The following is a 17,436-nucleotide window of genomic DNA, read 5'->3' on the forward strand; positions in this document are numbered from 1 at the left end:
TCCTGCCCCCCTCCTAAACAACGCCCCTCGTAAGCCATGCCCCATTCTTCTACCCACACCCTCTCCTCCTCCCTTATTAAGCTATGCTCCCTTTGCAAACCAAACCCCCCCCTTTTTCGAAACAGGCCAACGAGAGGGTTTCTAAGCCTCACACATATTTAGCTCTAAAAAAAACAGCTCAGCATATACCTGTCCAACCACATTTCTTAACTCATACTTAAGCTACACCTCCCATTTTCTTGGGAATGGGTCACTCAGAGAGCTTCTAAACCAATGCACTGCATCTCTCCACCACAGCTCAGTATTTTTCTGCTCAGTTACATTCCTCGACTCCTTCTTAAGTCACACACCCCTTCTTTCGAAAAGCCCATTACGATGCGAGGTACTTAACATTATTCTCGTCCAGTAGTGTTAGCAATCGCATAATGTATGCATGGCGTCGAACGTATCTGCACCATTGCTAATGTTAGCCCATTTTCTGTACTCTGAGGCCCTAAAATGGTGAAACATAATTACATAAGGAATTTGAAAATGTATTATTGGCTTAATTTTATATATTTTCTGATTTCGATAAGGCTGTTGCGAGTAGTTTGTGCATTAAAATTTGTCTATTGAACATTCGTAATTTTCTAGTGACCTTTATCTCGTAATTTGAAGTTTTACACAAAAAAGGCATGAAGTTACAGCTAGTTCCACAGCAAAATCAATAACTTATTTTTGTTTAGCTATATTTGAAAGTATTTGTAAGTGGAACTTAAAAACATTTTTGCTCACTTACTATGTACTATAATTTTGAGTTCTTAAACCACTCTATTCTAAGTAAAAGGAGCTGAATTTTGATGATGCGATGTGGGGGCTGCATCCGTCACTCCAAACAATGTTCAAGGTATGGTGGGTACAAAAAACGAAGTCTCATCACCTGAAATTTGTAAAAGTGTTTCGGGAACGGTTCACCTTGGCTTACCTTATTCGAACACTGTTTTCCTCCAAAATGTACCAAGGTTAGAGCAAAGTCTACAAAAAAGCCATGGATTACCCAAGGAATAGGGGTATCTTGTAAAACAAAAAGAAAACTGTATCTGTAAATCCGAAACAGTTCCGATGTTGATGCTATAGCACATTACAAGAAATACTGCAAAATATTAAAGACTGTAATACGGATGTCAAAGCAAATATATTACAAAGAAAAGATAGTCATATCAGATAACAAAATAAATACAATATGGGATATAGTGAAGGAGGAGACCGCTAGAACCAGACATGAAGAGGAACAAATAGCATTAAGAGTAAATGATACATTGGTGACAGATGTGTATAGTGTTGCAGAACTTTTTAATAAACATTTTATAACTGTTTCCGAAAAGATGGGGTTGTCAGGTTCGGTAGATGCTTCTATGGAATACCTCAGACTGGAAATTTCAAGCAACTTCCATAATATGAATTTGACCCTCACTACTCCAACAGATATAATGTCCATCATAAAATCTTTAAAATCAAAAACATCTAGTGGGTATGATGAAATATCAACAAAGTTAATTAAGGAATGTGATTCTGAGCTAAGTAACATATTGAGCTATCTGTGTAACCAGTCATTTATCAGTGGAATATTTCCTTAATGGCTGAAATATGCTGAAGTTAAGCCACTGTTTAAGAAGGGAGATAAAGAAATAGCATCAAATTTCCGTCCAATTTCACTGTTGCCAACATTCTCAAAAATTTCGAAAAAGAAATGTACAGTTGGCTTTATAACCATCTTACCTCAAATAACATACTGTAAAAGTCACAGTTTGGATTTCTAAAAGGTTCTGATATTGAGAAGGCTATCTACACTTAGACTGAAAATGTGCATAATTCATTAGACAAAAATTACAGGTAACTGGTATATTTTGTGATCTGTCAAAGGCATTTGACTGCGTAAATCACAATATCCTTTTAAGCAAATTAGAGTATTATAGTATAACAGGAAATGCTGCAAAATGATTCAAATCTTACATCTCTGGCAATAAACAAAGGGTGTTATTAGGAAAGAGACATGTATCAAGCTATCAGGCATCATCCAACTGGGAACTAATTACATGCTGGGTCCCACATGGCTCCATTTTAGGGCCCTTACTTTTTCTTGTGTATATCAATGACCTTTCATCAGTAACATTACCAGATGCCAAGTTCGTTTCGTTTGCCGATGATACAAACATTGCAATAAATAGCAAATCAAGCGTAGTCTTAGAAAGATCAGCTAATAAAATATTTGTGGACATTAATCACTGGTTCCTAGCCAATTCTTTGTCACTAAACTTCGAAAAAAACACACTACATGCAGTTCAGAACTTCTAAGGGGTGTCCCACGAGTATATGTCTAACATATGATGACAAGAAGATAGAAGAAGTGGACAGTGTTAAATTCTTGGGATTACAGCTTGATAATAAATTCAAATGGGAGGAGCACACCACAGAACTGCTGAAGTGTCTTAACAAATCTCTGTTTGCAATGCGAATTTTGTCAGACATAGGGGATATAAAAATGAAATATCTGGCATACTATGCTTACTTTCATTCCATAATGTCATATGGGATTATTTTTTGGGGTAATTCATCAAGCCAAGCTAAAGTTTTCTGGGCACAAAGCGTGCAGTAAGAGTTATATGTGGTGTGAACGAAAGAACATCCTGCAGAAGCCTGTTTAGGGAACTAAGGATACTAACTACTGCTTCTCAATGTATTTATTCCTTAATGAAATTTGCCATTAAAAATATATCAGTTTTTCAAACCAACAGCTCAATTCATGGAATCAATACTAGAAATAAGAATAATCTTCACAAGGATTTAAAGTCACTTAGTCTTGCACAAAAAGGTGTGCATTATTCAGGAACACACATTTTCAATAACTTGCCAGCAGCAATAAAAAGCTTAACAACCAATGAAATTCAGCTTAAGAGAAGCCCAAAAGATTTATTGGTGGACAACTCCTTCTACTTCATTGATGAATTTCTCAGTAAAACCAACTGATTTGTGTATATATATATATAAGTACAATATAACTTCTGCGTAATTTCAGTGCAGTAATGTGTTCATTGTAAATGTGTGTGTGTGTGTGTGTGTGTGTGTGTGTGTGTGTGTGTGTGCAGTAATGTGTTCATTGTAAATAAGTATTATAGTAGTTGTATTACATTTTTATTACCTTATAAATAAATAAAGAACTTTTTTATTTTATTTTCAGTGCATTAGTATTTGTAAAATGACTTTCATATATTGTTCATTAAAAAATGATGATCATTCCACTTGGGACCTGTGGAATGGTACATTAGCTTATTTGTTTTAGTTGTAAATATTTGACATGTATTGTTGTTTTTCTGACATGTTCCACATCCTGGACTACCTCCTCAATACGGATCAATTGGACTGAAAGTAAATCTAATCTAATCTTACTAAACACCGTTTTGGGAGGGGTGGATGGGCGGTAATGATAATACAGTATGTTTTGCACAAGAAAAATACACCTGACGTTATGGACTGGCTAATATAGCTTTTAATTCCTTTAGAATTTAGGTGTACTGGATATTATGTTCCTCTGCGATCACAAAAACAAAATTTCATCGCCTAACGTTGTGTTAGAAGTTTTTTGTTGTGTAGACGATAGTGGGTAATGTTCTACATTGGAAAAACTGTAACTGTCGTTGTTTTCTGGCGAATATGAGTTCTTACTCTCATTTTGTTGGTTTTTCCTGTGGAGCCTAGAAAGGTGAAACATTATTATTTACTATTAGGAGTTTCGAGAGAAAGTAGCATCTGTTATTGGAAATAATGCTCAAGAAACAGTGGATACAATAAACGAACTATCATCAACTGACCTTTTTAGAAATTTTTCGGTAATGGTTCCCTTTACCAAACACCATTTTCGGATAAACGATTGCAGGCTTTCAAACAACTACATTCCCTCCGACTCAACGTTGAAATCTTTAAAGTTTTGGCTGGTTTCGTTGTCTAGGGGCTGGGATACGTAGTTGCCGCATTACAGGCCAAATACTGCTGAGTCTACAGTATACGATAAGAATGCACACATGAATCGAATGGTCTAAGGTTTCTATCACTCGGCAGTTGCGAGTTATGAAAGTAACATATAAATTTTGTAAATGAAAGAGTGCAATTAAATAAAATGTGCAGGTACTATTTTAACGACTTCAGCTGATGAGTACGATAGTAGAAGTAATTTTGAGAATGTGGTATATTTCTGCAAAACACTTATTGGTGTCGATGGCCCAGCAATTAAATAAAATATAACTTGAATAACAGGGAAACAATAGATTCCTACAGGTCGTAATTAGTTGTGAACAACAACACAGCTCGCGAGACATTCACTTCTAAACGCACACTACGTCTTCACTGTAGAAGCCACGGAATTCTCACAAGTGCACAAGTCGGCACTCCGAAGTTTCTCTATCTGCCGCGACCACGCGCAAACTGCTCCGCTGTCCTGGTCTTTCCGCCGACTGTGCGTCCGTCGCGCTGTACTGTCCGCATCCAGCACTCACTCCCGTGTAATCCGTCTCATACTGTCCACAACCGCCCCGTGTCCTCTCCAGAAACTCGCTTCCATCCAGTCTCCCGATTCACGACCGCTTTAAGTGGCTAGCGTCCCCGCGCCATGTCTTCTTGCCAACACACAGTCACAATCATAATGTAACATATACCAAATACTGGATTTACGTATAAATAACTTTAAATTAAATAAATATTCCTATGGCTGGACCACAAACACGCTCTAACACACATTATTAAATACATAAACAATAAACATATATCAAAAGAAAAGAAGCAAAAGGTAGGCCAAGAGCGTAATGTCTGTGCTTTCTATGAGGTGCATTCAAGTTGTAAGGCCTCCGATTTTTTTCTCCGGGCTGGAAAGAGATAGAAACATGCACATTGTTTTAAAATGAGGCTGTGTTCATTGTCAGTACGTCCCAGAGATGGCAGCACCGTACGGCACATAGAATTTTACCGCCAGTGGCGAGAATGAGAACTGTTTTAAATACTTAAAATGGCGAAGTTTTCCTTCCTTGAACAGCGTGCAATCATTCGTTTTCTGAATTTGCGTGATTTTCCAGTGGTCAAAACAGACTCCTGAAGAAGCCTTCGCCGCTGCCATGGAATCATGGCGTCAGCGTTGTGAAAAATGTGTACGTCTGCAGGGCGATTACGTCGAGAAGTAACGCCAGTTTCGGGTGAGTAGTTAATTAGGAAAAAATCGGAGGCCTTAGAACTTGAATGCACCTAGTAAAACACAGTAAATATTTAACCAATTTCTTCATGAATAGCACATATCAGGTACAAACAAAGACATAGATGAACAAATATATTTATAAGCATGGTGCTACTGTTTTTTCGTGTAACTTTGGAGTACTTATGGCCTGACGCGATCGATAATAATCGGCTGCTTTGACCTCCAATAACTCATGTACTATTCAAGTTACATGCCTGTAATTCATATCAATTTAGGTTTACACTAATAGATTTCTAAGGATATGGCGATCGACAAAATCGGATGAAGCGTTTACATTTTGGAAATTCGTTGCTGGGTGTTACTTGTATAATTCATTGCCAGATACAAATCTTTAAACTAATAAAGATACTGGAAATCTGATTACAGCATCATAATTGTCGTTCAAATAATAGTAATGTACATGTTTCTTCTTGAGGCATCATGATTCATCTGTCTACTATTAATTTCTATATGAACAGTGAAATGCCTGCCATTATTTAAAATATCGGGGCGCCAATGTTTCGAGTCTGCAGTAGGTGTAGTGTGATGGGTAAATAAGGGAAACACAACTCTTCGAATCCTCACGTCTTTTGGGGCAGCAACCTACATTCATGAGGGGCACCAATTGCCAGTAATGATTCTGACAGGAAAGCTTAAAGTGATAGTGCTGCTCATCACACAGAAGTGTAACAGAAGAGAATGCACGGTCAGCTCGGACTCTCTGCCGCCATTAAGCTACATCTTGCCAGCTACCAGGTACTGTAGATTACCTGAAAACTCTACCCAATATGCATATTGGAAGGCAAAATTAAACAGACGTACGTACACAGATAATTCTGTCCACAGGCGTTATATTTCTTATTTTTCGTCATATTCCACACCTTAGCCATCTAAAAATATTACTAACATTACTAGTAGATATCAAAATTAATTTAAAAAAGCAACGCTTAAGAATCTACAACCGATGCAGTTCACGGGTGTCTTTCCCTCTGTCTTACACACCAAATACGCGCAACAATGTGACCAAAGCAACGAATTAAAATTTCACAGATACCAAATAAACTGTTCTACCTATGAAACAACGATCTCTAACGAGTCAGAAACAACCGCTTCCTAATGAAAGTGTCACGACTTACTCATTGCCTTAATTGATTCCATAAAATAAAGTTACGTACCAGTCTGTTTTCTGTTATCTCGTACCTGCTGCACCCGGTTTTTTTTTTGTCACACTTTAATTTTCTCTAACAAGAACCCCTTTAGCGCGAGGTCGCAGGTTAAATCTTTGGTAAGACTAATTTGAAAGCCTTATGTCAATAATTATGACGTGACAAATAGTGGCAGCTAATGACTCACCGTGTACATCAGGAGGATCACATAAAATTACTGTCCAGAAGTTGCAGAGATCAACCTTCTATGGGATGTATGTATTACACTTCACAAGAAGGACATCGTCGACATTCAAGAAATTGTCAGAACAGATCATTAACTTGCACCATGAACACAGAATGGAAAATGGCGTTCCACGGAGATCACAAATGTTCACATCATCAACATCGAACCGGACTGCTTGGGAGTTACAAACCATGGACGACGTACAGAAGGGTATCCACTTTTAAGGAATGCATATAGAATCATACTGGTGTTACGGGGTGATGAGAACTGATGGAATGTGATGGTATGTAATCGGAGGCGAAACTGTCTGCCTTACAGCTTATGTGAAACTGGCTAAACTTTAATGCATAGTTAGACGTAGTGCGATAATATGTGGTTCAGGCACGGAAAAAAAACAAGGATCCAGAGGCTGAATTTGTCATGTTGTTCCAGGTTGTGTGATCTGCAATGTCACGCACTTTTCAGGAGTGATAGTATGCCTTAAAGAAGTATGATTCTTATACGGAGACCAAGAATCAAGCAGAAGCAAGTTATTTTGATCAGATATGGCCCAAAGGTAGTACTCATACAGTAGACGTATTTTCCTTAAGCCCATTTTCCCACTCTTGCTTGCTGTGACCTAAATATTCACTACTGCCCTTCCAAGATCACCCACATGAGGAGGAATCGTATGTGCCAGAGCTCCTCAAATTCTCGAAGCACAGTAAATAAGTTTCCAGGCAACTTATCATCCACATTAACAGACACAAAAATTGTATACAAAATGCAAGGCCTTGATGTTCGTTGATATTGATACAACTCCCTTGGTGCCTCTAATTTCCAGAGTTCCTTTCAAATGCATTTCCTCTTCAAATCCCGATTTGTCGAAACTGAGAAAAAATTCCTTACTGAATGATGGGATAAGTTTGTTTATCTGATCTATAAATTTCTGGGCCGATTCCACATCGTCAAGTTGATTCTTTGTTTGAAATTTCGTCATATTACGTCTTCCAGTTCCGCCGCACAATTTGAAGTTACGCAGCGAACAACTGCTTCCCTTAAAATCACTGTAATATAAGTCCCCCGAAATTTGGTGTGGATAACCTAGTATGTTACCGTCAGGCATATTTTGTAAATTTCGTCGAGCATCATTGAAACGCTCAAACATCTGTTTTTGTTTTTGTAACAAGTGCGCCTTGTCCTCTTTTGAATATCCGTTGTTTTTCTTACACACTACCCGGTTCTGCTACTGCAAGCTTACTCGAAATCTATTCATAATTGTTTTTTTTAATATGCTGTGGATGATTTTTGCAATACGTAAATATGTTTTAGTACCCGGCACTCGTTGGACAACGATTGTCCTTTATTGCGTTTCACTATAGACGGGATTTGTGGCTCTCTGTCCAAGGGATGATTAACTACATCGCTCGATACCTGTTTCAGTATCACTTTCACTTGTTAATCATGTATATGAAGATTGTATCTGTTCTTTCGGACACGTCCGAAACGACATATACCATATTCAGATAGTTAAGGCTAACCGGTCATTGACCTTCTTCTTCTGTGCTGGATGCACACGCATTGCCCGAACTCTTACGGGACTCGGTAAGATTGTCTGCCGCGAGTAATGAGTGTAGTGGGCAGGTGCACTACGAATGTAGTGGGTGGACATTAAGTTAGGAATGTGGGTCTCACGGGAAGCATGGAGGGGTTAATCCCTGCAGTCGCACTATTCTCCGTGCCCTCGGTGGCTCAGATGGACAGGGCGTCTGCCATGTAAGCAGAAGATCCAGGGTTCGAGTCCCAGTCGGGGCACACATTTTCAACTGTCCCCGTTCATGTATATCAACGCCTGTCGACTGGTTAAGGTCTTGATTTAATTATCATTTCATGTTAAGCATGTACCTTCATCACTGTACTCCTCATGTACATTGTCCACACAGGCGAGCGTATACGGCACCACACAAACCGCTGACTCATCTCGCAGAAGCGCTAATTTTCATATGCCTCTTCCTGCTCAGGCTGTGGAATTCGGTGTTCCTCTCTGACGAAATGTCGATAACTTCTGTTGTAGATACAATGGAATATTTGCGTTGTGTGTCGTCCCCATTGCTCTGTTCTGTATTAACGCCACTAGCACAGCAGCACGATTGTGAATTACTCGTCAACTAAGCAGTTCAAATACGCCCCGTAACCTCATGCTGTGCTCACCAGTGGATGCTTCCAGTCCCGCCACCTGTTCCATTAGATGGCTATATTTTGGTTGCATGGAAGACGCTGTATGAGGTACAAAATGCTGTAAAAACATTATTGGCTTTTTGTGACCTAGCATTCAGAGGGTGTCTTGTAAGAATTGTAATTGAAAGTGGAGATGAAAAATTCTAGTTTAACACTCGAATAACTGACGTGTTTACTGCCAGATGACGTCGTCGACCACCGCCCATATTTCGATAGGAGCACACCCTGCCATTCTCAAGGCACAACTGCAAGGAGGAATCAATGTGCAAGGGAATTTAACACCTCGGTTCACAGAGGAGAAACAAGGAAGATACTACACACAGAACAAGTAACAGCAGAGTCAACATACAGCCAAAGACAACCAACATCAGAAATATCGATAGTGACTATAAATCTACAGGTCAGGTTGCACTAATCGTATCCCTCTGTTGTTTTGATGAGAGAGAGCCGGATTCCAAGCAGCATTTAAACAAAATCCACCATCTCTGTTTATAAGGATGCTTGATAGTTTGATTTCAACAGCTTCCTTAATAACACTATCCCAATAGCTGGACGTGCAAGCCAGAATCTCCGTGTTGTTGTATTTCATAGGATGACTGGTGTCAAGGCAATGTTCTGCAATAGCGGATTTGGTCGGGTGTTGTGAGCGTGTGTGACGCTTCTGTTCAATACACCGGTCTTGCACGGTCCTGATTGTCTGATCAATATATGACATGCCACAACTGCAAGGAATACGACAGACACCAGCATTACGCAAACCAAGATCATCTTTTACGGACGCCAACAGGGCCTTAATCTTAGAAGGTGGTCGAAAAACACATTTCACGTCATATTTCCGCACAATACGGCCAATCCTGTTGGAAATGCTTCCTGCTTAATGCAAAAAGGCCGTAGACTTAGGTGCCACTTCGATGCTATCGTCACTCACCCGTTGCATAGAAGGCTGATAGCGCAACGCACGTTTGATGTGCCTCTCACTATAACCATTCTGACGAAACGTGACTTCGAGATGTGATAGCTTAGCTGCCAAACTATCAGAGTCTGAGATAACTTGGGCCCTGTGAACCAAGGTACGAAGTACTCCTTCACACTGAGCTGGATGGTGACAACTATCAGCTCGCAGATACAAGTCAATGTGAGTAGGCTTCCTACAAACAGAGCGTCCCAACGTAGCATCAGTCTTCCTTCTGACCAACACATCAAGGAAGGGAAGGCATCTATTCTTTTCCACCTCCATAGTGAACTGAATATTCGGGTGGATTGAATTCAGGTGTTGCAAAAACCGGTTTAAATTCTCACTACCGTGAGGCCAAACAACGAAAGTATCGTCTACATATCTGAAAAACACGCAGGTTTCAAGGTCGCTGACTCCAATGCACGTTCCTCAAAGTCCTCCATAAACAAACTGACCACAATAGGTTTAACATTGTCCAATTAAAACTATAGTTCCAAGGTGTGAGAGTCCCCAATTGCATTAGTTAATCAATGTTCAAGGGTGCTCACCTAGTCATGGCACTGGCCAGTGTGACGCACTTTGTGTGATGGTTGATGGCAGCAATGTGTATGTGGGTTGTGTGGACCTGACGTAACTAACAGGAAAAGTATTGAAGCGGAAAATGGCACAGAAGTCGTTGCCAGGACCCTCAGGCTGAACAGCTCTTGGCAGGCTGCTTTGACATATAGTTTGCAGGTGGTCCTCATGGAGGTGAGCGTTGTGCACCATACAACTGGGCGCCAGGATTCCTGGTAACAAGTGGCTGATAGGGCGACAAGCACACAGCATCTGCAGGATGATGGCAAGTTGAAAGTGCTGCTACAAGGGCGGCACAAAGGGCTACAGTATATGAGTCGCATGGCTACAGGTTACAGTGGGCTGGTGTGTCCATCGCGAGGCCAGCACCATTTTGTCGACAGGTTGGTAACGGAATGAGGCTAGTGGAGTATGTGACTAAGTGGCAGTAAGCAACATGATCTGCAGGAGGGGCAGATACAGCAGATGAGCCACTTTGCTACAAGTTGCTGCAGCCTGGTGTAGCCATGACAAAGGTGGCCTGATGATGGTGATGGGTCAGCTACAGTATAAGGTTGGTGGCGTGAAATGGGGCACATGAGTAAGTGGCATCAAGCAGCATGGTCCACAGCAAAGACAACTATAGCAGATGGGCTGCATGGATTCAGATTTCAGAGGGCTGGTGCAACCGTGGCGAGCAAAGTGCGATGGTGGCGATGGAGGGGGCATGGCATGAGGTTGGTAGCGTCAAATGGGCTCATATGTGAGTGGCTTGAGACAGCATGGTCTACAGCACAGACAGCTAGAGCAGATGGGCCACATGGCTGGAGGTCGCCATGGCGAAGAGACCACGATGCTGGCAGCACTGTGGCTGGCAGCTAAGCCATGCACTGATGAGCAGCTTGCCACGGTGGGACTGGCATGGCAAGCAGGCAGGCAGGTGTTGAGGGGCGCTAGTGGTTGACCTGTAGCCAATGGGGCATTCCTCTGGCCAGCAGCGTGCCGTAACAATCAGTCACAGTGCACTGATGCGCTCTGCCCTCCAGGGGAGGCACTGGCAAGCAGCTCACTTGTACGATGACAGTAGATGAAGGGCTTGTGCTCATCTCACACACAGCAGTGTGGTAGCAAGTTAGACTCTACCCCAGGCATACTGGAACGCGCTAACGAGGTGCATCTCAGCCCACACAGAAAGACATGACCACTAAACTCCTGGCTTGCACAGAGTAACAGCAACAACTATTATAACTGGCCACAAAGTTTTGAATTTGAACCAAAATTTCATGGTAATCCGCCATACTGAAAAATGGGTTGGATTCTGACACCAGATTTGCAGGATGCAGAACAGGAGCATCAGAAGGCCACTGATTGTTGAAATCCAGTGTATTTTCTTCAGAGATTTGAGTAATATTACATCTTATTTTCCTTGTGAATTGAATTAAATCAGTGTACTATGGTGGTATTTAAATTCTGTGTAGTCGCTTGATTTTCCTTTCCGCAATCCCAAAATTGCGATTACCTCGAAGAAAGGAGTGCCCTCGCTTTGGGAGGTACTAACGTATCACATATTTTTGTGAATCGAACAGTAGCTACGAATGCAAGGAGAAAACGCACTGAAGTAGTGTTACAGTTTTGACCTTATCAGGTGCCACTGAGAACATGAAGTTGTTTAATCTCAGGGTTCAAACTGTTCATTTGCAACAGCAGCATGCTACATACTTCGTCAGGAAATGTGGCCTACAACAAAAACCATGGCATCACATTAGAAACTCCAAACGAACATTTGAAACATCTAGCTTAGCTACTACATCAATTACTGTCATTAATTTGCTTATATAACGGATGTGTAAACTCAGACGTTCCAGATTAAACACAAAACAATACCGTGATGCACTGAAAACGCGATGTATTAAGCAACTGAACAGCAGGTAGGACCACCAGCGCAGAGGGTGAACGAATTCGAAACTGCAATACATTCCGTTCTTTAAACTGACGAGTATTTTCCAAGTCTGATTAAGCCGGCAGATGAGTGGCTTTTGTTCCTCCGTTTTTATGTCTCACTAATAGCTCACAATGTGCGCCTATATGCTAACACAGTTTTGGTAAAACAAAACAAACCAAAATCGATTTTCCTGCATTTGGTTTCTTCTTCAAACTATCTGTTCAATTGAACTTTCGCATAGAACAAATACGAAGATGAATGCTTTGTACAATTGTGCCAACAACTGATTTAAGCTTGCTGTGTAGTCTAAACAAAAGCATTCTCGACCAAATAAAATTGGTTGAGTTGACAGCGTGTAGTTTAAGAAAGTTAACTTCTCTCACTGACTGTGCACACCTGCACGCTGCACGTTACATCAGCTACCAAGCAGAATGCTGTTGCTGGCAAGCACACCCGAGGCACCACTCGCACAAAACACAGTGCACCGTGTCAGTCTTAAAACCATCAGGGTGCACCTATCAGCAGGAAATTCACTAAGGCAGTACATCAGGTTATGGAGGATCTTGCATTTGGCTCTGCCAAGAACTCATTCGTTTGTCTCAGTGCAACTTCTGACTGGCTCCAGCAGTGCCTCCTTTTGACGCATTACTTCAGGAGCAGTGGCTGGCTGCGCGGGACAGAACGAGGTGTGCCGCAAATTGCAAAATTCCCAGTGCAAAGCACACTCTGACAGATACTAACAAATTTCTATAGAAATTACGTTGGAAACAAAATTTTTGCAGAGATGACAGAATCGGAAACATTAAGTCTTACACTGGCTTGTACACTATATGATCAAAAGTATCCAGACACCCCCAAAAACGTACGTTTTTCATATTAGGTCCATTGTGCTGCCACCTACTGCCAGGTACTCCATATCAGCGACCTCAGTAGTCATTAGACATGCTGAGAGAGCAGAATTGGGCGCTCCTCAGAACTCACGGAATTCGAGCGTGGTCAGGTGGTTGGGTGTCACTTGTGTCGTACGTATGTAAGCGAGATTTCTACACTCCTAAAAATCCCTACGTCCACTGTTTCAGACGTGATAGGGAAGTGGAAACGTCAAAGGACACGTACAGGACAAAAGCGTACAGGCCGACCTCGTCTGTTGACTGACAGAGACCGCCGACAACTGAAGAGGATCATAATGCGTAATAGGCAGACATCTATCCAGACCGCCACACAGAAATTCCAAACTGCATCAGGATCCACTGCACGTACTATGACAGTTAGGTGGGAGGTGAGAAAACCTGCATTTCATGGTCGAGCGCCTGCTCATAAGCCACACATCACGCCGCTAAGGGCCAAACGACGCATCGCTTGGTGTAAGGAGCGTAAACATTGGAGTACTGAACACTGGAAAAACGTTGTGTGGAGTTACAAATCATGTCACACAAAGTGGCGATCCGATGGCAGGATGCGGGTATGGCGAATGCCCGGTGAACGTCATCTGCCAGCGTGTGTAGTACCAACAGTAAAATTCGGAGGCGGTGGTGTTATGGTGTGGTCGTGTTTCTCATGGAAGGGGCTAGCACCCCCTGTTTTGCGTGGCACTATCACAGCACAGGCCTACATTAATTTTTTAAGCACCTTCTCACTCCCCACAGTGTCAGAGCAATTCGGGGATGGCGATTGCATCTTTCAGCACGATCGAGCACCTGTTCATAATGCACGGCCTGTGACGGAGTGGTTACACGACAGTAACATCCCTGTAATGGACTGGCCTGCACAGAGTCCTGACCTGAATCCTATAGAACACCCTTGGGATGTTTTGGTACGCCGACTTCGTGCCAGTGCACTGACGTCGATGCCTCTCCTCAGTGCAGCACTCCGTGAAGAATGGGCTGCCATTCCTCAAGAAACCTTCCAGCACCTGATTGAACGTATGCCTGCGAGAGTGGAAGCTGTCATCTAGGCCAACACTATACTGCATTCCAGAATTACCGATGTAGGGCGCCGCGAACTTGTAAGTCATATTCAGCCAGGTGTCCGGATACTTTTGATCACCTAGTGTATACAATGCGTCCCTCCTAACAGCTGTCAGGCACATTTTCTCTGGTGTTTCGTCAGATGTTTCTGCAGTGCGTAGCTGGAGTCAGTACCCCTGATCACGTTTTTCATGCGATGCCCAGTCTCGACGGAAAGTATCGGTTTGTTTCCCCTTCAGAAGCAAAATGATTTATTAGCGTAATTTTACGTGCTCATTCGATAAGGCAGTCTCAGATTCGCCTGGTGCAATATTTGTTTTATGTATATGTATTTAAAAGGGTCGGTAATACTCGAACAATAACCATTACTCGGGCAGTGATACGATTGGCCTGGCGGGTGCTGACTGCTCCTGCCAATCATGCAGCGGTGCTCAGTCGGTGCCGTAGTACCGGTTATTGTTTGTGTTTTACTAACCTGGTTAATACATATCGATAAAAATATAGCACTAGACCAGTGGTTCCCAACCTTTTCTAGACCATTACTCGTAAGTGCAGTCAGACAATTGCTAGCACCCCCGCCCTCACCCCCTCCCACCCTCTGCCCCAGCCCTGCCGTTTGCTACCGCCGCCCTCCTCCACATTACCATCTTTAGTACCTAGCTATAGAATGAAAGACTTTTCTTGAAACACATTTTCGCCCGGGTTCCCGGGTTCGATTCCCGGCGGGGTCAGGGATTTTCTCTGCCTCGTGATGGCTGGGTGTTGTGTGCTGTCCTTTGGTTAGTTAGGTTTATGTAGTTCTAAGTTCTAGGGGAGTGATGACCATAGATGTTAAGTCCCATAGTGCTCAGAGCCATTTGAACCATTTTTTTTGAAACACATTTATCTTTAAAGTGAGGAAAGATGAGGAGGAGGGGGAAGAGGAGATTAGTGTTTAACGTCCCGTCGACAACGAGGTCATTAGAGATGGAGCGCAAGCTCAGGTGAGGGAAGGATGGGGAAGGAAAGCGGCCAAAGGAACCATCCCGGCATTTGCCTGAAGCGATTTAGGGAAATCACGGAAAACCTAAATCAGGATGGCCGGAGACGGGATTGAACCGTCGTCCTCCCGAATGCGAGTCCAGTGTGCTAACCACTGCGCCACCTCGCTCGGTCACGAAAGGTGAATGATACTTGGTTTGTGTGTGTGTGTGTGTGTGTGTGTGTGTGTGTGTGTGTGTGTGTGTGAGTGAGTGAGTGGGGTGGGGCGGGGGGGCTAGGGAGGGAAGGGACGTTGTTAGAATGAATGACAAAGGAGTTCGTGGTGCATGGCAAGTGTTACCCACAACTCCTTCTCAGATAAGAAAGCTAACTATCTGCAGTGAGGGCAGACACTTGTTACAAAGCCAAATTTCCTGGCATTGTACAATTGCTTGACGTGCACACTGCAGATCCATTTAAAATCAACCAAGTTAAAATGTGTGCACAGTTGTTACTGTTCGATTGATTGCTGCCCTCCTACTTCTGAATGGTCGGAAACTGGAAGACTTCAGACTGATAAAGATTTGCGTCGGACTTCACACATTAACAGTAAAGCGCTGGCCCTTAAAATTCCTACACTACGAAGATGGCGTACTACAGACGCGAAATTTAACCGACAGGAAGAAGATGCTGTGATATGCAAATTATTAGCTTTTCAGAGCATTCACACAAGGTTAGCGCCGGTGGCGACACCTACAATGTGCTGACATGAGTTGACCGGCGTTGCCCAGTGAAACGTTGTTGTGATGCCTCGTGTAAGGAGGAGAAATGCGTACCATCACGTTTCCGACTTTGATAAAGGTCGAATTATAGCCTATCGCGATTGCGGTTTATCGTTTCGCGACATTGTTGCTCGCGTTGGTCGGGATCCAATGACTTTTAGCAGAATATGGAATCGGTGGGTTCAGGAGGGGAGCGCAGTGCTGGATCCAAACGGCCTCGTATCACTAGCAGTCTAGATGACAGGCATCTTATCCGCATGGCTGTAACGGATCGTGCAGCCACGTCTCGATCCCTGAGTCAACAGATGGGGACGTTTGCAAGACAATAACCATCTGCACGAACAGTTCGACGACCTTCGCAGCAGAATGGACTATCAGCACTGAGACCATGGCTGCGGTTACCCTTGACGCTGCATCACAGACAGGAGCGCCTGCGATGGTTTACTCAACGACGAACCTGGGTGCACGAATAGCAAAACGTCATTTTTTCGGAATGAATCCAGGTTCTTTTTACAGGAGCATGATGGTCGCATCCGTGTTTGACGACATCGCGGTGAACGCACTTTGGAAGCGTGTATTCGTCATCACCGTACTCGCGTATCACCCGTTGTGACGGTATGGGGTGCCATTGGGTGCTCGTCTCGGTCACCTCTTGTTCGCATTGACGGCACTTTGAACGGTTACGTTACATTTCAGATGTGTTACGCCCCGTAGCTCTACCCTTCATTCGATCCCTGCGAGACCCTACACTTCAGCAGGATAATGCACGACCGCATGTAGCAGGTCCTGTACGGGCCTTGCTGGATACAGAAAATGTTCGACTTCTGCCCTGGCCAGCACATTCTCCAGATCTCTCACCAGTTGAAAACGTCTGGTCAATGGTGGCCGAGCAACTGGCTCGTCACAATACGCTAGTCAGTACTCTTGATGAACTGTGTTGTCGTGTTGAAGCTGCATGGGCAGCTGTACTTCTACAAACCATCCAAGCTCTGTTTGACTCAATGCCCAGGCGTATCAAGGCCTTTATTACGGCCAGAGGTGGCTGTTCTGGGTACTGATTTCTCATGATCTGTTCACCCAAATTGCATGAAAATGTATTCTCATGTAAGTTCTAGTCTAATACATTTGTCCAATGAATATCCGTTTATCTTATGCATTTCTTCTTGTTGTAGCAATTTTAATGGCCAGTAGTGTAGTTGTAATACCAATAATAATAATAACAGTAATAACAGCACTATAGCAGCTGTTACTGCTGTTACATCCTGTCAATTATTTCTTCTATCTCTTTGGAAGAGAGTAATGGTGCAGTTTGTGAACTACTGCAGGTCATATCTATAGCTTCGAGAAGACGTTTTCTTGAGATAATTAGCATTTGTTACGTGTATGTCTCGCTTTTATCATCAGCGATG

At 42.8% G+C, this 17,436-nt stretch overlaps 1 protein-coding gene across 1 annotated transcript in view; it reads left to right on the plus strand.

Annotated features, from left to right (window-relative positions):
- LOC126176614 (solute carrier family 22 member 7-like) overlaps positions 1-17,436 on the plus strand; it is a 234,329-nt gene that overhangs the window by 87,033 nt on the left and 129,860 nt on the right. The gene's annotated exons all lie outside the window — the stretch shown is intronic.

This window comes from Schistocerca cancellata, chromosome 3 (assembly GCF_023864275.1).
Source record: "Schistocerca cancellata isolate TAMUIC-IGC-003103 chromosome 3, iqSchCanc2.1, whole genome shotgun sequence".
NCBI classification, from domain to species: domain Eukaryota; kingdom Metazoa; phylum Arthropoda; class Insecta; order Orthoptera; family Acrididae; genus Schistocerca; species Schistocerca cancellata.